Source organism: Macrotis lagotis, chromosome 1 (assembly GCF_037893015.1).
Source record: "Macrotis lagotis isolate mMagLag1 chromosome 1, bilby.v1.9.chrom.fasta, whole genome shotgun sequence".
NCBI lineage: Eukaryota > Metazoa > Chordata > Mammalia > Peramelemorphia > Peramelidae > Macrotis > Macrotis lagotis.
In genome coordinates, this window is record NC_133658.1 from 150,403,145 (window position 1) to 150,425,736 (window position 22,592).

The window sequence follows — 22,592 nt, forward strand, 5'->3', positions numbered from 1 at the left end:
CCATTCCCCCACCACCACAGAGAAGGCAGTCTTTTAGTCTTTACAAAAATATGGAATGCTGGGGTGGCTTAGTGGTGCAGTAGATAAAGCACCAGCCCTGGAGTCAGGAGTACCTGAGTTCAAATCCAGCCTCAGAAACTTAATAATTACCTAGCTGTGTGGCCTTGGGCAAGCTGCTTAACCCCACTGCCTTGTAAAAACTTATTTAAAAAAATATGGAACACTTCATGAATTTGTGTGTCATCTTTACACAAGGGCCATGCTAATCTTCTCTGTATCACTCCAATTTTAGTATATGTGCTGCCAAAGAAAGTACCCTATGAGATGATTATTACAAGTATTATCCTATCTCCATTTTCCAGATGAAAAAACTGAACTTCTGAGGAGTTAGGTGACTTGTCCACTTCAATTCATTAAAGACTGGACACTACATTTCCTGGCTCTAAGTCCAGTTCTCTATCTACCATAGCATACTGTTTCTCAAATATATAGCAACAAAATGGCACAGCCTGAAATACATAATAAATGCTATTATTTGAATAGTGCTTTAAGGTTTGCAAAATGTTTTACCTGTGTTCTTGTACTTGACCCTTGCAACAATCCTACAAAGGAAGTTGAATGAATTTTACAGAATCTGTATATAGAGAGTAGGAAAAGACTGAAAAATGACTCAGCAACAAAATGCTACATTAAGGGCCCCTGTGAGAAGTATAATGACTTAGAAAACTACATAGGGACATCATCTATGTTCTATTCTATTTTTATTTGTTTTGCTATATATTTCTCAATTTCATTTTAATCTGGGATAGTATTTGGAAGTGTTGCCACAATGGTCCCTGTATCTGCTATTTCTGATCTAATAAGCAATTCCTTGAGTATTCTTAACCTAAAGTTTGTGAACTTTTCTTAAATTGATAATTCTATTTCAATACAACTGATTTCCTTTGTAATCCAATGCATTTAAAATAACATAATTCTGAGAAAGGATCCATGGGTTCACTAAATTGCCCAACATCTCTAAGACACAAACAAAACTTAATATCTTCTTTCAGCTATTAATTGCAGAGTCGGTGACAACTTGCATCAGTAGATGTAGTGTCTTTACCTGGGAATTCTCTATATCAGTGAAATCACAAGTCCAGTTCCCTTCTTTTCACTATTATAATTTTTTAGGGACTGAAGAGGTTAGTAAAGAAGTAAGAGGTCAAGAAGAAAGAAATAACAGAGAAAGGAAAAGAGAAAGACAGAAGCCATAGAAATTATAATATTAGCAATAAAAAGAAAACAATGAGAAAAAAAGAGGGGAAAAGAAAGAAGAAAGTAGAGGAGGAAAATGGAAAAGAAGCAAGATATCCCCTAAATATGGTAGAAGATGGTCTTGGACTGGGAATGGAATGACAGCAATTTCTGTTCCCACTTGCTTGGTTGATCTGTTATTCATGCTCAAAGAGGATCAAAATGACATCACTATGTTGGGGTCCAACTATGTCTGATCAAACCAATATGATTTTGGAAGTTTATACCACAGATCAGTTACAAAGCATCAATATAAACACTTTTTGGCAAGATAAGGGTCAGAAGAAGAAGAGAGGGAGGAAGGTGAGGAAAAATAGGCCCCAAGTTCTAGCATATACTCTCATCTTTGTTTTATCTTTCAGCAGATATAACTAAAAGAAAACTTTGATTTTCCTGCAGTATTCAGAACAACTGAAAAATCTTCCTATCTTGCTCTTATTGCCAACCCAAAGCTATTCCTTCTCTATCTCCTCCCTCTTAGCCTCTCCAACCATCCCCACCACCTCAGAAAAATGGCATCTTTAGTTTCTGGTGTGTTTCTTTGTTTCTTCATTATAATGAATGATTATATGAATGATTAAATAGAACAAAAATATAATCATGACAAAATAATTGGTATTTTGTTTCTGACAGCACAAAGAAGAGATACACACACACACACACACACACACACACACACACACATAAATGAAGAGGAAAAGTCAGGAGCCCTTAGGACAGGATCAGGAAGAGATCAGTGAGGATACCTGGGTAGACCAGATACCTGGGCAGATTTAGAGCTGAGTCAAACTAGTCTGGGAGATGACATTGGGGTTGGGTGGGGGGTTTAACTAGCTGTAATCTACCTAAGCATTGCCTTGAGTAAATGGTAAAGTAAGAAAAGAGGAGTAGTTATTCGGTCAGCAAGTATTGATTAAACATTCACTATATCCCAGGAATTACTCCAAGCATTGATAATACCAGGAAAGGCAAAGCCATGACTGATCCTTACCCTCAAAAAATTTACCATCTAATGAAAAGCTACATGCATGCAAAATATTTACAATGTAAATGAAGGGTAATCTCAGAAGAAGGGTGGATGGGAGAAAGAAGTGACTGGTTAGGCATGATCATCAGTGCTATGTCCATATTGTGGTAGGCTTGGAAGTTAGGCTATGGAATTTATACTTCATTAAGTAGGAATTAGAAACTAATGAAAGTTATTTGAGTGAAACATCAATATTATCAGAGCTGTGCATTAGAAATATGTATTTTGGTTCTTTAGTCCCCAATATGTGTAAGAGTCACCTTCAATTAGTGGAGTGCAATCCCAGTGGTTTTTTACCAAGATAAAGAAGGAATAATATGTCACATTTAAGCTATGTTTTAAGTTTTTAAAAATTCTTCAGGGGATTATATTATTTCATTTTACCTTCACAATAAGAATGTGAGGTAGGAAGGATAAGTATTCTTAATATCTATTTACCAAATGAAGAAACTGAAGCATAAATAGTGGAAAGGCACCTATCTAAGGTCACACAATTCATTAGTAATATAACAAGAGCTGAAACCCAGGCTTCCTGATTCCCAGTCCCTATTAAATCAATTCCCCTGTGGATTTAGCAACTAGGTAGTACAGTGAATAGAGCTCCAGGTCTAAAAACACAAAGACCCACATTGAAATCCAGTCTCAGACACTTCCTGACCATGTGACCCTGGTCAAATCATTTAACCTCTGTCTGCCCCAGTTTCCTCAACTGTAAAAATGCACCTATCTCACAAGATTGTTGTAAAAATTAAATGAGAAATATTTGTAAAGTACCAAGCAAAGTGTTTAGCACTTAATAAAAAGTTGTTTTCCTTTTCCAATCCTGATAGACTGGGAGAGTGGGAAGCCTGGAATTCTATTCCCAGAGCAGCCATTGACTCACTGAGTTGACCTGGGGCAAATTGCTCAACCTATCTGTGTCCATTGCATCAATTCTCATCTGGACCTGTTTACTCCAGTTCTTCCTCACTTGTGTGTGAGATAAGAATTAAAAAGACCAGAAAGCTTCCTACTATTCAGGAAAATGTGTTAAGCTCCTCAGAGTAAGGTCTAGCATAAATAAAAGATAAAACTATCAGCTTCTTGAAGTTGGTGGCAGATCGTCAACCCAATACTGAACCAAACCAGATCTACATTTCTCATCTTGTAGATTTACTTATTCCCTTTCAAGAAACTCAAAGACTCTTTCTTCTTTTCACTGCATCTCTCCCAGTATGGTTTTCTTTTTGTTCGAGAGAGAGAGAGAGAGAGAGAGAGAGAGAGAGAGAGAGAGAGAGAGAAACAGAGAATCAGGAATGAAATTAGAATACAATGACCTAGATGTTAAAGCAGTATACACCATCACCCCAACCCCATGATCCATCATGACAAACTTATTCTTTCATTGCTCATTATGACTCGTTTTCTACAATTTTTTAGTGAATCCCTCCAGATCCATTCTGCATTCACACATTCAGGTTTTCAGGAATATTTGAAATTTTTCCTGATCTGGTCCTCTCTGAGATTCTCCTCAATTTTATCTCTCATCCCCATTCATGTTCTACCCTATCCACTTATCACCTTTCCACTGGACTCTGAAAGCTGGAAACTTAGGGGTTTAGACCTGTGTGTCAACCATGTTCCCTGCCTACTGCCTCTCCCCATGAGATTAATCTACATACAGGTCAGTTGGCAGTTGAACTGCTGCTTCTGTACCCTGCTGAGTAGCTAAATATTAATGACTTGATCATGGTGTGGGGGCAGTAGAATACTTTGGTAACTGAAAGTAATACCTGTATTTCCAACCTTGAGGCATCAGAGAGGGAGATAAAAAAGCAAAGGGAGAAGAGAAAATAGTAGGAAAGGAATGTCATCTACTGGGAGAGACTCTATGAATTTTCCTGAGCCCTGCTCAGGGGATGCTGTTTCAATTCAAAGAAATACATACAAAATTCCATGACTTGGAGTTATAGGCAATAAAAGAATCTCTCTGTTTCCTTGCTGCCTCCACCTCTTTCCTCCATACTCTCCTCTTCATTGCCTTCTTCCCTTTGCACCTCTCTCTACAGTCTACTCACACCTTCCCTGAAGGACAAATTCACATTTTTCCTATTGTTTGCTCTATTTCAACACAAAGCATGTTGAACACACCCACCATGTGCAATGTTCTTTCTGTTGTGAAAGCTGTACAGGTTGATGGATATGTAAAGCAGATGCTGGCTGGTGTCAAATACACTTAAGAGTGCTACTTTGCATATCTTTGCCATGATACACACTGTTCCATTCAAATATATTGAGAGAAGATAGCTATTTATATCCAATCATTCCTACTAAAGGGAAGTTATACTGGACTTTCCTTTCATACAGTTATCTAATTGTACCTCATAGGCCCAAGTCCATGCATTCTCAGACCAGGAAGAAGGAAGACGTTTTTGTAGCCATTTTTCAGAACAGAAAAACCTCAAGGAGCTTTGTCCACTGGTCTTTAAATACACACACACACACACACACACACACACACACACACACACACAAAGACAAACATACCATAGCCTGACCTTTCAAAAACCCTGCCCACCTTAAGAATGTGGGCATAGGGATGGAGTACACTGAGCATTGTATCTGGAACTGGAAGATTTGAATTTGAGGCAAAAATTTAACATTTAATAGCATTATGATCCTGGGAGTTAAATATCCTTCCTAAGTCTCAGTCTTCAACATAGGAGTAATTATAACATGCACTCTTAATTCACATGTCTCTTATGAGAAAAGTGCTATTATACCCTTAAAAATTCATGTGAAAACAAACCATCAAACATGATTCCCATTTTTCTATCATTTAATCCAAACTCATTGGCCCAATTATTCATAATTTAGTCATACCTTCACTGTTCCCCAGCCTACCCTTCACTTCAGCTAAATAGATATCCTAAGCACATCCAGTTCATTTCTCACCTCTAGCTTACTGTAGCAATTCACAACCAACAATTGAAATGCCTCAGGTTCATAGATTTAGAGCTAGAAGAAAACATCAAACTCCTTGAGTCTAGCACCCCATTTTATACATAAGACCACTGAAGTCCAGTAAAGTTAAGTGATTTATTCAGTCACAAGACAGTATGTGAGACTAGTCTTGAACCCAATCTTCCCGACTCCCAGTTCAGTGTTCTGTCAACTACACTATATCTCTTCTCTCTATTAAAAATATGCTCATCTTAGGTTGACAGAGTACTTCCCATTTTCTCCATGAAACTACGCTAGTTCACATTGATCTACCCTTCCTTCTTCTCAAATCCTATAGAACAGAAGTCACAAGTAATAAAAATGCAAAAGAGGGCTCATAGAATAATAGTCAGAGAATCTCTTATAGGTATACTCGGCAGTCATCCAGAAGACAGTCTTGCTACAGGAAAAACTTTAAAAGAAAAAAAAAGAGGTTTTGTTGTAAAATTTCACTTCCTTGAGATGACTGCTTCTGTTAGTAGTAGAAATGCAGAATCACAAGGTTGGAAGGGATTATTCTTTTCAAGTCCTTGAATCCAACCCATACCTGAGTAAGCAAAGGAACAACATCCCAAACACAAAACTATCCAATCTTCATTTGGGAGTGTTTTGTGATGAGGAATGTATTTACATTCCACTTTAGGGACAGTTGTAATTATGAGAAAAGTTTTCCTTACACTGAGCTAAAATGTGCCTTTCTTTAATTTTCATTCAATATTCCTTGGTCTTCTCCCTAGGGTCAGTAGAATCTGCAATATGGTAGCCCTTTAAGCACCTGAAGCTGGGAATCATGTGCCCCACTGTATTTTCTTCATGAAGCTAAATACTTCCAATTCTTTCAATTAATAGTTGAAAAAAACGATCATATGTAATGATTTCCAGACCCTCTACCAAGGTAGCTACCTTCCTCTAGACTTTCTCTAGCCTGTCAAATTCCTTCCTAAAACAATGCTAAACTGAATACAATAGTCTAGATGTGATGTGACCAAGAAAATGTACAAGATCAATCGATGTTTTGTTAACAAAGGAAACAATGTTTCACAGTAAGGAAGGTTGAGGTGATGGGAAGAGTCTTCTATTTGTTATAGAAAGGACCTAAATTCAAATCCTGTTCCTGATATGTGCTAGTTACATGATACAGAGCAAATCATCTCTGAATTTCAGTTTCTTCATCTATAAAAAGGAGAGGATAATACCATGCCAACTTCATAGTGTTGCTATGAGGAAAGCTTTTGATAATTGTTAAAGTTCTCATTCTTATTAATACAACCAACGTTAATCCTGGATTCCATGGCTGCCATGTTTCACTGTTTACTAGAATTGAGTCCACATTAAAATACATTAAAATCCCCAAGTCTTTTTTCAAATCATTTGGCCACATGTACCCTATCCTGTACTTCTGATATTGATTTTTTGAACCTATATGGAATATTTCTCAAGTTGTTTTTTAATTTAATTAATTTATTTTTCACTTACAAACGAATAAAACTTCACATTTATAATTATTACATTTATCTTATTGGATTGACCCATGGTTCTAGCCTGTTAGGAATATTATAATTTATTCTTTCATCTAACATGATAGCTCTCCCTTCCAATTTCAAGTAACAACTCAACAAATTTGATAAACATGTTCTCTATAACTTTATCCAAATCATCTTTATCCAAGCCAACTGTTGTTCTTCTAAATGATGCTGATTGACAAAATCATCATTCTCTAGACATGACCATTGAAATAATTTCATATTCATCTATTCTATGATCTAGTACACAATTCTTTATCTTATGCTCAAGAACACTATGAAAAATTTGTCAACTACCTTGCTGATACACAAAACTGTATCCACAGCATTTCAGTCATCTCCTATGTTGTTTTAGTCAGCAAAATTGCTTCCTATTTTTGAATGCTTAAGAGTCATCTTTTAATGCTGTATTTTAGAATTTTATCAGGAATTGAACTTCAACTTGAAGACCTAAAGTTTGAAAATTATCTTCTCCATTTTGAAAATGACATTTTCCTATGTACAATCCTGCTACACCTCTCCCATCCAAATGATTTTTCAAAGAACATCAACGGCATCCCATCAATCACTTCTACAAGCTCTTTCCGTATCTGAGATATATTTTGTTTGATCCCTGTTATTTGAAATTATAAAGGGCAGTTAGCTGTTCATTTACTATGACCTCATTTATCATGGGGTTTCAATTCTATGCTGACACTTCCACAACTGAATTCTCCTTAGAATAGAAAACAGAAGCACAATTAGGATTAAGTAGAATTCAGTAAGGGAAACAATTATTCCATTTACCCCAAAGTTTTATTCCTCCTCTAATCTTTCACTTGACTTTTTGTTGTTTCTTAGAATGCATTGCAAGAATTAATTTTCAAGAATTTCAGTTTCTAGATTTCAATTAAATAATTTCAAGAATTCAATATTCTTCATAATTTATAGGATGATACCTTAGTTATTAGATCCTTTGTCCATCTTTGCTACAGATATTTTTTTTTACTTTGAGGTTATTAATGAGTTTCCAATGCAACCATATCATTTTCTTTTGATTTACTTTTTCTTCCTCATCATAATCATCTATATTTGTGTGATCATCATTTCATTTTTGGAAACCTCTCAGGCTTATTTCCTCTATGGAATATTATGCCATGGGATCCTACCAATCATATCTCTGAACTGATAGAAATCTGTGCTGAGTATTACTAAACAAACCTGCTATTCCTCTTGTCAGCTATCACAAGTTCCAAGATGATGCTATGATTTCCTCTCAAAATTCTGATATTTTTTGCTAACCAGCTATCCTTTTGGTCAGAATTGATGCAATTCCTCTTACCCCTTTCTTGAATGTATTCTCCCTCCTCATTTCATCACATATCTACCCACTGATTAATGGGCTGTATTCCCACAGTAGAACATAAGCTGTTTGAAAGCAGGAAGGATTTTGGAGTGTTTTCCATTTTGATTTTGTATTCTTAGCCTATAGTGCAATGTCTTTCACATAGTACATACTTAAGAAGTGCTTTGCTGGGTGGATTAAGTTACCATCAAATTAAGTGAAGGCATCAGCATATACAATGGAAAGAATTATATACTTTAGAGTCCTAAGAGCCAAGTTAGATTCTCATCTTTTCTACTGACTACTTGTGTGAATTTGAGCAAATCACTTTCTTTGTCTATTTCTTTACTTATTAAATAACATCATGGATGTCCCATCTATACCTAGAGCTGTGGTCTTTATAAGGAATTTATGATCTCCAATCAGATGTCTAAATAGTTAAAAGTTCTCCATCACTACTAAATACCCAAGAATAGTTTATTGATTCATTTCTAAAACTCATCCTCCAACTGCTCCTTCTGTCCAAGTGGTCATCACAAAATCACTTCATTCTCCCCAATCCCTCACATATATTATTCCTTCATCAAATGTTCTTCATCACACTTCCTCATTCTAGGTCTTGTATTTTCACACAGTCATTTCTGTGCTTGATATACAATGACTGTGCCTTTTATTCTACTGATTTTGAATTGGGTATCCCTTTCAACTTTCTCATTTTTTCAGTTGGAAAAAGCCTTGAATCACAGAGAAATTGCAAAACTTATCCAAGGTTTCTCAGATCACAGTGCTATCATTCAAACCTAATTTATCTGACATCAAATCCAGTAGTTTTTTTCTATTATTCTTCATAACTCCAAAAATGCTCAAAATTGTTATTTCTAAGCCAAGTAACATTGTCTTTGGCACCTGGGACCCCAATGTGCAAATTGTTGTAGATGAGTGATTCTGCCATTAGGCTAAATCCACTGGAACCTAGATACCCAACAGACAGAAAAAACATGGAAGACATTCCAATTTCACAACTTACATCAACATTGGAGTATGATGAAGTACCTACCTCCTGGGAAATTAATCATAAGGAATTCCATGCTTAAAGTTGAGGAAACCTTCTTAATTGTTTGAGAAACATTCTTTATTCAACTTCAGGGGCTCTGATTTCATCCATTCAAGGAAAAGGAGTAGATAGACATTTCCTTCTGCAGGGATCTCAATTTATTACTCCAACTTACAAAGTTAATCCTGGGCAAAATGGCAAAATAGGAGCCTTCAGTTTGTTCACATCCTCCTCTGTAAAATCTTTCCCTTCCATGAACTCATATCATATTTTCCTCTCTCTTCTCTCATTTTGCTACCTCTTCAGACATCTTTCTGCCCAAGTCTGGAAAAATTATATGAAACTTCTTCACTAAGAAATAATGGTCATAATGTATTATTTTATCACCTCTAAGGGATGGTGCTTATCCTGGGGAAATTGATAATAATAATGCACATTTTTATAGCTTTAAGTCTTGAAAAGCACTTTCTTTCCAACAACTCAATGAAATAGGGAGTGTAAATATTATTGTGCTTATTTTACAAATGAAAGAGTGTCTGAGTGTCTGAGAGATTAAATGATGAACCATCTCTAGACATGTCCCCTTTTTCTAGAGCAGGGGCTCTCAACCTTTGGTTAGGGTAGGGAAGAGATGTCAAGGACCCTTTTGGCAGTTTGATAAAGGTTATAGAACTTTTATATTTTAAATAGTTGAAAAATGTTAAATTTCAGTTAGAGACAAGTCCCAGTAAATTGTTCTTTTCTCTTTCAAATTCAGAAACCTCCCCCGCTCTGTAAACCACCAGATAACTTCATTAGATAAGAGGAGAGACACATTCACAGAAATGGTCAAAATAACTGATAATAATTACAGCTAACATTTCATAGTGTTTTAAAGTTTCTAAATCACTTTACCTACATAAACTCCTTTGACCTTCATAATCCTAGGATGTAAGTAATAATTTGACACATGAAGAAGTTGAAACTCAGGGTGATTACAAGGTCATATAGCTAGCCTCAGAGGCAAGATTGAAGTCCAAGACTCTCCTGAATTCAGGTCCAGTATTTTTCCACTACAAAACATCACCTCTCTGATGAATCCATAGATCTCACCACTAAGAATGTGGAAATGGAGAGACATAAGATGGGTATGAGTAGGCTGTGGCAAATGTTCAATGAAAACCTACTTTCAAAAAATGTAGTAATTGAGAAATTTTTTGAACAGAAAAGGAAAGTCACTGATGCTTTTTTTGGGACAAAGAGAAGTCAAAGAAGGGGAGCTGTCCTATTAAAGACATAGAAAAAGGTTTCCAGGACTTTGTGTTAATCTTCTTTGGTTAATTTCTGTAAGAACATGGACAAGAATTGCACAAATTAAGAAGGTGTGGATGGTTTGGGATCAGGACTGATTGAGATACTAGCCATATTGATAGAAATGCACATCTTTAACAACTTCAAATGAAGCCTCTCTGCGGACCCTAAAGTCACCGAACCCACAAAAAAAGAGCGAAACAAATTATTAACTCAAGATATCATGGAGGAACTTCATTAAATCTGAGTATAGTCCAGAAAAGATAGGAGAGTTGAAAAGCTAGCAGGAGGCTCTTAGTCTTAGCATAGGCTCTTTGCATAACTCAAATTCAGTCTCAACAAGCCAACATTGCAGCAGGTCAGCAGTAAGTGTCCCACCTCCAGCTCAGAAGACAAAGTCTGAATCCCTGGAATACTGGAGCAGCAGGAGGGATTGGATTGGGCTACCCTAACACAGGTAACAAGCAAGTGAAGCATCAGCAACACCATAGGCAAGAGGTAAAGCTACTGCTGGCACTGATTCTTTTTTGGGACAAAGAGAAATCAGAGACCAGCCCCCAGAACAAAAACTTTGGAACTATACTTCTTGTGATCCAGGAGCAGAGCTCAACTATCAAAATGAGCAAAAACAAAAGTGCCAACCATAGACAATTTCAATTCTGAGAGGACCAATAAAAACACTATCCCAGAGAAGGAAAACAATGAAAAAATGCCTACATGTCAAGAAACCGCAAAGGAGTTTTCAAATTTGTCTCAAATCTAAAAAAGACTTCTTGAAAGAACTCAAAAAGGATTTTTAAAGACCAAAGAAGAAAAATGGAGAAAAGAGAGAAATATGTAGGAAAATTATGAAAAATTGACTTGAAGAAAATACCTTTAAAAGTAAAACTGGTCAAATGGAAAAAATATTCAACTCCTTTAAAAGTAAAATAGCCAATTGGAAAACGAATTTAACTCATCAAAAGGGATATTTAACCAACTGGAAAAGGAAACACAAAGTGAACTGAAAAAAAGAAAACCCTAAAAAAGCAGAACTAGACAAATGGAAACTAATGACTTTATAAGCCACCAAAATTCCATCAACCAAAACAAAAAGACTGAAAATATATATCAGAAAATGTAAAGTGTCTCTTAGAAAAAATGACTGAACTAGAAAAAAAAAAAGATCCAGGAGAGATAATTTTTGAATTATTGGCCTACCTTAAAGTCACAATCAGAAAGACCCTGGAAATTATTGCAGGAAATTATCTTGGAAAATTGCCCTACCATCCTAGAACAAGAAGATAAAATAGCATTTTAAAGAATCTATTGATTCCCCCTCAAAAACAGACCCTAAAAATACTCCTAAAGTTGTAACCAAATCTCAGAATTCTCAGCTAAAGGAAAAAAATATTGCAAATAGACAAAAAAGAAGCAATTTAAATACCAGTGAGCAACACTGTCAGATTATGTAGGACTTATAAACTTCAACATTAAAGAATTGTAGGACCTAGAATATAATATTCCAGAGGGAAAAGGAGCTTGGATTACAACCAAGAATCTTTTATCCCACATATTCTTTCAGGGGAAAAAGATTGACTTTCATTGAAATACAGAACTTACCTGATAAAAAGATCAGAATTGAACAGAAAATTTGATATTCATAAACTTAAGAAAAATGTTTTAAAAGGTAAATGGAAAGAGGTAAAAATTTTAGTCAATAAGACAACATCCATGCATAGGAAGACATTCCTTATAACTCTTGAGAATTGTCTGTCTCTTAGAATAGTAGAAATGAGCATAATTAGATGGAGCATATGGGTAGAAATTGACTCTGATGTGATCATACATTTAACTCTTGAGGACTATTAACTCTCAAAGTTTGTATTTCTATTGGTACAGTTAAAGGGAGGGTACTTGGAAAGAAGGTGGGTATAAGTTAATTATAATCTGATAGTGCTTATGGGTCTTGAGAATTATATTTCTTTTTTTAATTATTTATTTACATTTGAATTTTACAATTTTTTCCCTAATATCACTTCTCTCCCCCACCCCCCAACTCCACAGAAGGCAGTCTGTAGGGTTTTACATTGTTTCCATGCTATACAATGATTTAAGTTGAATGTGTTGAGAGAGAAATCATATGCTTAAAGAAAAATAAAATATAAGAGATAGAAAAATTACATAATGAGATAATGTTTATTTTTTTTTAATTAAGGCTAATAGTCTTTGGTCTTTGTTCAAGCTCCACAGTTCTTTCCTCTCTATACAAATGGTATTCTCCATTGCAGATACCCCAAAATTGGGCCTAATTGTTGAAATGATGGAATGAACAAGTCCATTAAAGTTGATCATCACCCCCATGTTGCTGTTAGGGTGTACAACATTTTTCTGGTTCTGCTCATCTTGCTAAGCATCAGTTCATGCAAATTCTTCCAGGCTTCTCTGAACTACCATCCCTCCCAGTTTCTAATAGAACAATAGTATTCCATAATGTACATATACCACAATTTGTTCAGCCATTCCCCATTTGATAGATATTCACTCAATTTCCAATTCTTAGCCACCACAAACAGAGCTGCTATGAATATTTTTGTACAACTGATGCTTTTACCCTTTTTCATTATCTCTTCAGGGTATAAACCCAGTAGTGGTATTGTTGAATCCAATGGTATACACATTTTTATTGCCTTTTGGGCATAGTTCCAAATTGCTCTCCAGAAATATTGGATGAGTTCACAACTCCACCAACAATACATTAGTGCCCCAGATTTCCCACATCTCTTCTATCATGGATCATTGTCCTTTCTGGTCATATTGGCCAATCTGAGAGGTGTGAGGTAGTACCTCAGAGATGCCTTAATTTGTATTTCTCTACTAAATAATGATTTAGAGCAATTTTTCATATGACTATGGATTGTTTTGATTTCTTCATCTGTAAGTTACCTCCACATATCATTTGACTATTTGTCAATTGGGGAGTGGCTTTTTTTTTATAAATTTAACTCAGTTTTCTACATATTTTAGAAATGAGTCCCTTGTGAGAAATACTAGTTGTAAAAATTGATGAGAAGTTTTTTTTAAAAAAAATGAATAAAATATCCATTCAGATCCTGTGGGGTTTTGTTTTTGTTTTTAATTTTTTTTTACTTAAGGTGATGCAATTAAGTGACTTGCCCAAGGTCACACAGCTAGGCAATTATTAAGTGTCTGAGGTTGGATTTGAACTCAGGTACTCTTGACTCCAGAGCCAGTGCTCTATTCACTGTAACACCTAGCTGCCCCATTGTTTGTGTTTTTTGTCCCTCTGGATGTGGATGACGTTTTCCATAACAAGTTTCCCAGGATAGTTATAAACCTCTGAACTACTGAGAGATACTACATCCATCATAGCTGATCAGCTCACAATGTTGCTATTAATGTGTGCAATGTTCTCTTGGATCTACTTCCTTCACCCAGCATCAGTTCATGTAATTCTTTACTTGCTTCTCTGAAGTCCAACCATTCATGATTTCTTATAAAATAATAGTACTCCACAACATTCATATAACATAATTTAGCCATTCCCCAATTGATGAGCACCCCCTCAATTTCCAATTCTTTGCAATTACAAAAGGAGCTGCTAAAAATAGTTTTGAACATGTAGAACTTTTCCCCTTTTTTATTTCTTTTGGATATAGGCCTAGTATTGGTATTACTGGATCAAATGATTTGATTCATTTTATTGCTTTATGGATATAGTTTAATTTTATTCCAGAATGGTTGGATTAATTCACAACTTCACCAGCAGTGCATTAATATCTCAATCTTTCTGCAACCTCTCCAAAAAGATCATTTTTTTCCTATTTTGTCAACTTAGCCAATCTGATAGGTGTGAGGTGGTACATCATAGTTGTTTTAATTTGCTAAATAATGACTTGGAGTTTTTCTTCAAATGATTATTTATACTTTTAATTTCTTCATTTGAAAACTGCCTGTTCCTATCCTTTATTTATCAATTGGGGAGTGACTTGTTACCTTATAAATTTGATTCAATCCCCTATATTAGAAATTTTAGAAATGAGGTATTTATCAGAATCACTAGCTGTGAAAATCATTTCCTGGCTTTCTGTTTTCCTTCTAATCTTGGTTCTATTAATGCAATTTTTTAATTTAATATAGTCATAATCATTCATTTTGCAATTTTTAACTTACTTTATTTCTTCTTTGGTCATAAATTTCTTCCCTTTCCATAGATCTCACAGAGTATTTCTCAATCTGTTAATTGGTATGATATTGACCTTTATATATAAATTCTGTACCCATTTTGACCTTATTTTAATATAGGATGTGAATTGTAGGAGTATGCCTAGTTTTTCTCATACTATTTTTCAGTTTTCCCAGGAGTTTAATGAGTCCTTATCCCAGAAGCTAATGTCTTTGGATTTCTCAAACATTATATTAGTATAGTCATTTAATACTGGTTTTTTGTATCTATTCCAATCCATTGGTCCATTACTCTATTTCTTAACTAGTACCAGCAGTTTTGATGACTGCCACTTTGTAATAATTTTTTTTAATATTTGTGCTTCTCCAACATTATTTTATTTTTCTTAATATTTTTATTTATTTGTTTATCCAACAACATGCAATGTAGTTTTCACCAATCTTTTTCTTTTTTCAAGGTATTATATTTTACAGTTCTTTTCCTTTTCGTCTTTCCCTCCCACACCCCCTGAAAGAAAGCAATCTAATATAGGCTCTAAATGTGAAATTATGCTAAACGTAGATCCATATTAATCATATTGTGAAAGAAGGATCAAATCAAAATGAAAGGGAAAAAAAACAATAGAGAAGGGAAAATGACATAATAAAAAAAACTTCTAAACATTGAAAATAGTAAGCTTGGTCTGTGATTAAACTCCACAGTTCCCTTTCTATATATGAATAGCATTTTCCATCACAAGTCTTTTAGAATTGTCTTTGATTATTGTGTTGCTGAAATGAACAAGATCATCACCCAGTGTTATTAGTATGTATAATGTTCTGATTCTGCTCATTTTACTCAGCATCAGTTCACATAAGTCTTTCCAGGTTTTTCTGTCATACCATTTCTCATGATTTCTTATGGAACTATATTGTTCCATAACATTTATATACCACAATTTTTTCAGCCATTCCCCAATTGATAGGCATCACTTCAATTTCCAATTCTTACCTACACAAAAAGAACTGCTATGAATATTTTTGTGATTGAAGGTGTTTTGTTCTTTTTCACGATCTCTTTGGGATATAGACATATTGCTGGATAAAAGAGTATGTGCAGTTTTATTGCCCTTTGGGCATAATTCCAAATTGCTCTTCGGAGCAATAATGCATTAGTGTCCCAGTTTCCCTTCATTCCCTCCAGCATTGATCCTTTTAAGGATTTTTCATCATATTGGCAATCTGATAGGTATGAGATGGTATCTTGTAGTTGTTTTCCTAATCAATAATGATTTAGAACAATTTTTCATATGACCATAGATAGCTTTCATTTCTATATATGAGAATTACCTTTACCTATCATTTAACCATTTATCAATTGAGGAGTGACTTGATTTCTTATAAATTGACTCAATTCTCTATATATTTTAGAAATGAATCCTTTGTCAAAAACACTAGTTGTAAAAAAAAATTCCCAATTTAATGCATTCTTTTTCATCTTGGTAGCATTGGTTGCAACTTAATGTAATCAAAATTATCTGTTTTGTGTTTTATAATGTTCTGCATCTCTTCTTTGGTCATAAACTGCTCCTTTTCAATAATTTCAACAGATAAACTATTCCTTGTTCTCCTAATTGGCTTGTGATATCACCATTTATGTCTAAATCCTGTACCCATTTAGACCTTATCTTGGTCTAGGGTGTGAGATGTTGATCTATACCTAGTTTCTGCCATACTATCCTCCAGTTTTCAAGCAGTTTTTACGAACAGAGTTCTTATCCAAAAAGCTAGAATCTTTGTCTTTATCAAACAGTAAATTACTATAGTCATTTATTGTTGTGACTTTTGACCCTAGTATATTCCAGCGATCTACCTCTCTTATTTCTTAGCCAGTACACAGTTTTGGTGATTGATGCATTATAATATAATTTTAGACTTGATATGGCTAGGTCTCCTTCCTCTGCATTTTTTTCAATAATTTAATTTAGGTAGAATTGTCATTTCTATTATATTAGCTTGACCTAACCATGAGAAATCGACAGTTTTCCAATTTTGTTATTGTGTTCCTACAGCTTCTGGATTTGTCTTGGGAGATAGATTCCAAGTATTTTATGTTGTCTACAGATACATTAAATGGAATTTCTCTTTCTATCTCCTGTCCTTGGGCTTTGTAGTTCATATGTAGAAATACTGTTTATTTATGTGAGGTTATTTTAGATACAGCTAAAATGTTAATTTCTTAGTTTTTAGTTAATTTTCTAGGGTTCTCTAAGCATAGCATCATATCATCTACAAAGAGTGCAAGTTTTGTTTCCTCATCGTCAATTCTAATTCTTTCAAATTTTTTTCTTATTTCTAATATTATATTGAATGGTAGTATTGATAATGGGCATCCTTGTTTCACCTTTGATCATACTAGAAATTCTCCTAGTCTATCCTCTACATATAATGCTTGATGGTGGCCTTAGCTATATACTGCTTACTATTTTAAGAAAAACTTCATTTATTGCTATACTCTCTATTCTTTTAATAGGAATGTATGTTGTATATTGTCAGACTATTTCAAATCTCTCTTTTGTCTTTAATAGGAATGGATGATGTATTTTTTCAAAGACTCAGCATTTATTGAGATAATCATTTGATTTCTGTTGGTTCTGTTATTGATATATTCAATTAAGTTGAGTATTTTTCTAATATTGAATCATCCCTACTTACCTGTTATAAATCTTACTTGATTATGATGTACTATCCTAGTAATAACTACTTGTAATCTATTTGCTAAAATTTTATTTAAGATTTTTGCATTAATTTGTTCATTAGGGAGATTTGTCAATAATTTTCTTTTATCTGTTTTGCCTCTACCTCTTAAGTATCAGTACCATATTTTGCCACAAAAGGAATTTGGAAGAACTTCTATTTTTTTAAATACCTTATGTAGAACTGGAATTAATTGTTCCTTAATGTTTGGTAGAATTCACTTGCAAATATATCTGGACCTGGAGAATTTTTTAGGGAGTTTATTGATGGGAATTTTTCTGAAATATGGTTATTTAAGTATTTTATTTACTCTTTTGTTAATCTGAGTAGCATATTTATGTAAATATTCATTCATTTCACTCAGGTTGTCAAATTTATTGGCATACAGTTGGAGAAAAATAGTTCCAAATTATCTCTTTTATTTCCTCCTCACTGGTGGTGAGTTCACCCTTTTCATTTTTGAGATTGGTAATTTGGTATTCCTTTTTAAATCAGTTTAGCCAAAGGCTTATCTATTTTATAGGTTTATTTATAAAACCAACTTTAGTTTCATTTATTAGATCAATGGTTTTCCCTCTTTCATTTTTATTAATCTCTTTTGATTTTCAGAATTTCTAATTTGATATTTAATTGGAGATATTAAATTTGTTCTTTTTCTAGAATTTTTTAGTTGTATGACCAATTCATTGGGCTCTTCTTTCTCTATTTTATTCATATAAGGATTTGGAGATATAAAATTTCCCCAAAAAACTGCTTTGGTTGCATCTCATAAAATTTTGTAGGTCTCATATTTTCTTGAATGAAATGGTTGGCTATTTCTATGATTTGTTGTTTGATTCACTCATTCTTTGAAATTAGATTATTTAATTTCCAACTGATTTTTGGTTTATCTTTCCTTTGCCCTTTATTACATATAATTTTTATTGCATCATGATCTGAAAAGCATGTATTTATTATTTCAGCCTCTCTGCTTTTGATTTAAGTGTTTTTATGTCCTGATACAGGGCATAATGCAATCTGCAATGTGATTTTATATGTCCCCCTCTGGGTTTACTAAATATTTTAGTAAACAAAGTTGAGCTACCACAGATCTCTCACTGAAATGGTAAATCAAAATATATTGTCTTTTGTTTCAATAAAAAAAACTTTTAAAAGTAAGGCTGGAAAGCCATGTCCGAGTACATGGTCAATTTTGGAATAGGTGCCATGTACTGCAAAGAAATGTTCTTTTCTATCCTTCCTCAGTTTTCTCCAGAGATCTATCATATCTTAGTTTTCTAAGATTTTATTCACCTTCTTAACATCCTTCTTGTTTGTTTTGTGGTTAGATTTATCAAATTCTGAGAAAGGAAGATTGAGGTCCTATTATTAAAACTATTATACTTTTTGCAGTCTGTCTCCTTGCAATTCTTTCAGCTTCTCCTCTGGATGTTATACCACCTGATCTGTATATGTTTAATAATGATATAATTCCATTGCCTGTGGTGCCTTTTAAGGAGATATAGTTTCTTTCTTTTTCTCTTTTAATGAGATCTATTCGTGCTTTTGCTTTGTCTGAGATGAGGATTGCTACCCCTGAATTTTTTTTATTTCACTGAAGTATATTTTGCTCCAGTCTTTTACCTTTACCATGTGTGTGTATCTCTCTGCTTTAAATGTTTTTTTTTCCTTGTAAACAACAAAGGGGATTCTGGTTTTTAATCCATTCTATTATCTGCTTTTGTTTTTTGGGAGAGTTCATTCCATTCTCATTTACATTTAAGTTTAATAATTCTGTATTTCACCCCATGCTAATACTCTCCCATTTATACTTTTCTCTTACCTTTTCTCTTTTTGATCCTCATAAATGTTTTGCTCCATTTCCCCTTTAGTCTTTCTTTTAAATTTTAACTTAGCTTCTATTTTTCTTTGTTTTTCCCCTATATCAGTCCATTCTTCCTCATTCTCCCCCCCCCCCACTTCCCTGTAGGATAGGGTAGATTTTTTTAACCTTTTAACATTTTATTTGTCTTCCAATTATATACAATAGTAATATATACCCATCATTTTTTGCAGAGCTCTTAATTCTACAATTTCCCCCCCTCCACAGATGACTGATAGTCTCTACATTGTTTCTATGCCATACGTTGATGTAATTGAATGTGTTACAAGAGTAAACGTAAACTCCCCCCAAGAAGATGAGAAACCTCAAAAATAGGGAGAGAGAGAGAGAGAGAGAGAGAGACAGACAGACAGAGAGAGAGAGAGAGAGAGAGAGAGAGAGAGAGAGAGAGAGAGAGAGAGAGAGAGAGAGAATTGTAATTCAGTCTGTGTTCAGATTTCAATGGCTCTGTCTCTGGGGTGAGTTGGTTTCTTTATCATAAGGCCACCAAAGAAGTTGATTCAATATTTGTCCCACAGTTGCTACAACTAGCTGTAAATCCACTCTATTGCTCCTCACTCTCATTTATTCTGTTCTCTCTCTCCTTTCATCCTGTTCCCGTCCAAAAGTGTATTGAATCTGAGTACCCTCTCCCTTGATCTTCCCTCTCTTCTATCACCTATTCTCCCCATCCCTCTTCCCATTGCCCCTTATCCCATTACTTTCTCCTTACTTTTCTCTAGGATAAGATAGATTTCCTCACCCTATTAAGTGTGTATGTTGTTTCCTCTCTGAGCCATTTTTGATGAGAATGAAGGCTCACTCATCCCCCCTTGCTTTCCCCCTTTCCACTCCATTGAAAAAAGCTTTTTCTTGACTCTTATGTGATATTTCTTAGCTTCTTCTTCATCTCCTTTCCCTTCCTCCCAGTACTTTCCTTTATCACTCATTGACTCCATCTTTTTGCCACATCATACCATTATATTCCACTCCTTCCTATGCCCTGTCTATATATGCTCCTTCTAACAGCTCATAAATGAGAAAGTTCATATGAGTTTTCAATATCTTTTTTCTCATGCAGGAATACAAACTGTTCAATATCATTAAGTTCCTCATAGTTAGTCCTTCTCTTCCACTCCCTCTTTGGTTCACCAGAGTCCTATACTTGGAGGTCAAACTTTCTGTTCAGCTCTGTATGTTTCAATAGGGAAGTCTGAAAGTCCCCTGTTTCATTGAAAACCCATCTTTTCCCCCTGAAAGAGGATGCTCAGTTTTCCTGGGTAGTTGATACTTGGTTGTAAACCAAGATATTTTGCCTTCCAGAATATCATATTCCAATCCCTATGAGCCCTTAGATGCTGCCAGATCCTGTATAATCCTGACTATGGAACCTTGGTAGTTGAATTGTCTGTTTCTAGCAGCTTTTAGAATGTTCTCTTTGATTTGGGAGTTTTAGAATTTAGCTATAATATTCCTGGAAGTTTTCTTTTGGGATCTCTTTCAGGAGGTGACTGGTGAATTCTCTCAATTTCTATTTTACCCTCTGCTTCTAGGATCTCAGGACAATTTTGCTGTATTATTTCTTGAAAATGAAGCCTAGGCTCTTCTCCTGGTCATGGCTTTCAGATAACCCAAAATTGTTTAAATTATTTCTTCTTGATCTGTTTTCAAGGTCAGGTGTTTTTCCCAATGACATTTCACATTTTCTTCTAATTTGGGGCTTTTTTGGAATAGTTTTATTTCTTCCTGATTTCTTGCAGTCATCAGCTTCCTTTAGTTCCATTCTGCATTTGAAGGAGTTATTTTCTTCAGAGAGCTTTTTTATCTCCTTTTCCAGCTGTCCAATTCTGCTTTTTAAGGCTTTCTTCTCCTTGTTTGCCTTTTATTTTGCATTTTCCATTAGGCCTAAACTGGTTTTTAACATATTATTTTCTTCATTATTTTTTGTATATCTTTCACCAAGCTTTTTGATTTGGTTTTCATGATTTTTCTGCATTGCTCTCATTTCTCCTCCCAATTTTTCCTCCATCTCCCTTAATTGCTATTCAAAGTCTTTTTTTTGAGCTCGTCCATAGTCTGAGTCCCTTTTCTGTTTCTCTTGGAGGTATTGGATATAGAAGCTTCAATTTTGTCATCATCCAAGTATGTGTTTTGATCTTCCATGGGACTAAAGTTATTCTCTATGGTCAGATTCTTCTTTTTCTGTTTACACATTTCCTCAGCCCAAGACAACATTTCCAAGGCTTTGGGGTATTTTGGGGGGGGGGGGGGAACACCCCACTGGGACCTTTATTCCTTCAAGGTCTTATGCTCTCTTGCCTTTGCTTTGATATGTAGATGCCCCCCTACTTTCCTCTGCCCTGGGGCTATAAGGAGGGATCCTGATATCTTAGTATGGAAGCCCAAACTGCAACCTAAAGCTGAGCGTATGCAAACAACAGAGTCCTACCCCAGGGAGAGCAGAGAAATCTCTGCAGACTTCCCTTACATTCTCTGGGGGTGCAGGTTGGTTTCTCCAAATTCTCACTGCAGATTCTGTACCGGTGCTCCTCACTCCACATTCATTTTGCTGTAGCAGAGTTCTCTCCCTGCCCCTTCAAGCTGTTGCCTGTGATCTCTGGGCTGGGCTGGGCTGGGCTGGGCTGTGCTACACTGTGGCTGGCTTTTTTTACAACCCCCAGTCCTGGTGAAACATACTTTTCCCATGAAACTTCTAAGTTATCATGGACTGGGAAAATGTATCACTTAAGTCTTTCTGTGGGTTCTGCCCCTCTAAATTTTGGCTAGAGTCATCATTTGTTTGGTTTTTTTGGAGTTTGGGGGGAAGGAGTTCCTGGGAAATTCTGCCTTCACACCGCCATCTTGGGTCCTAGATAGGATAGATTTTTATACCCAAATGGGAATGTGTGTTATTCCCTCTCTGAGCCAAATCTATTGAAAGTAGAATTTACTCTCATCCTCTATTTTTGACCTTTGCTATAATAGGTCTTCATATCTCTTTATCTGGTGTTATTTATCCACTAATGCCTAGTCTTCTCCTATTATAGCCCTCCTTTTTAAGTTTTTATCACTTTAAACCTACATTGTACCTACAACCCATTTGTCAAAATATACTCCATTTATCTGTCCTGATAGAAGTATCATTCTCAAAGGCTGACTGATTAATTTATAAGCAGCATTGCCTCATAGTCACTAAGTACACTCACTTCTTCTGTCCCATTATAAATACACTTCTCAAGAGTCCCAAATCACATCAAATTATAATTAATTTATTTATCCCCTCTTTTCAAGTACCCTCCATGAATATACAATGC

General features: G+C 34.9%; 1 non-coding gene across 1 annotated transcript; it reads right to left on the reverse strand.

Annotated features, from left to right (window-relative positions):
* Positions 1 to 209: 209 nt before the first annotated feature.
* On the reverse strand, positions 210 to 316 carry LOC141510403 (U6 spliceosomal RNA). The gene has a single exon (XR_012474897.1). It is a non-coding gene; the product is annotated as a U6 spliceosomal RNA (small nuclear RNA).
* Between the last annotated feature and the right edge of the window lie 22,276 nt (positions 317 to 22,592).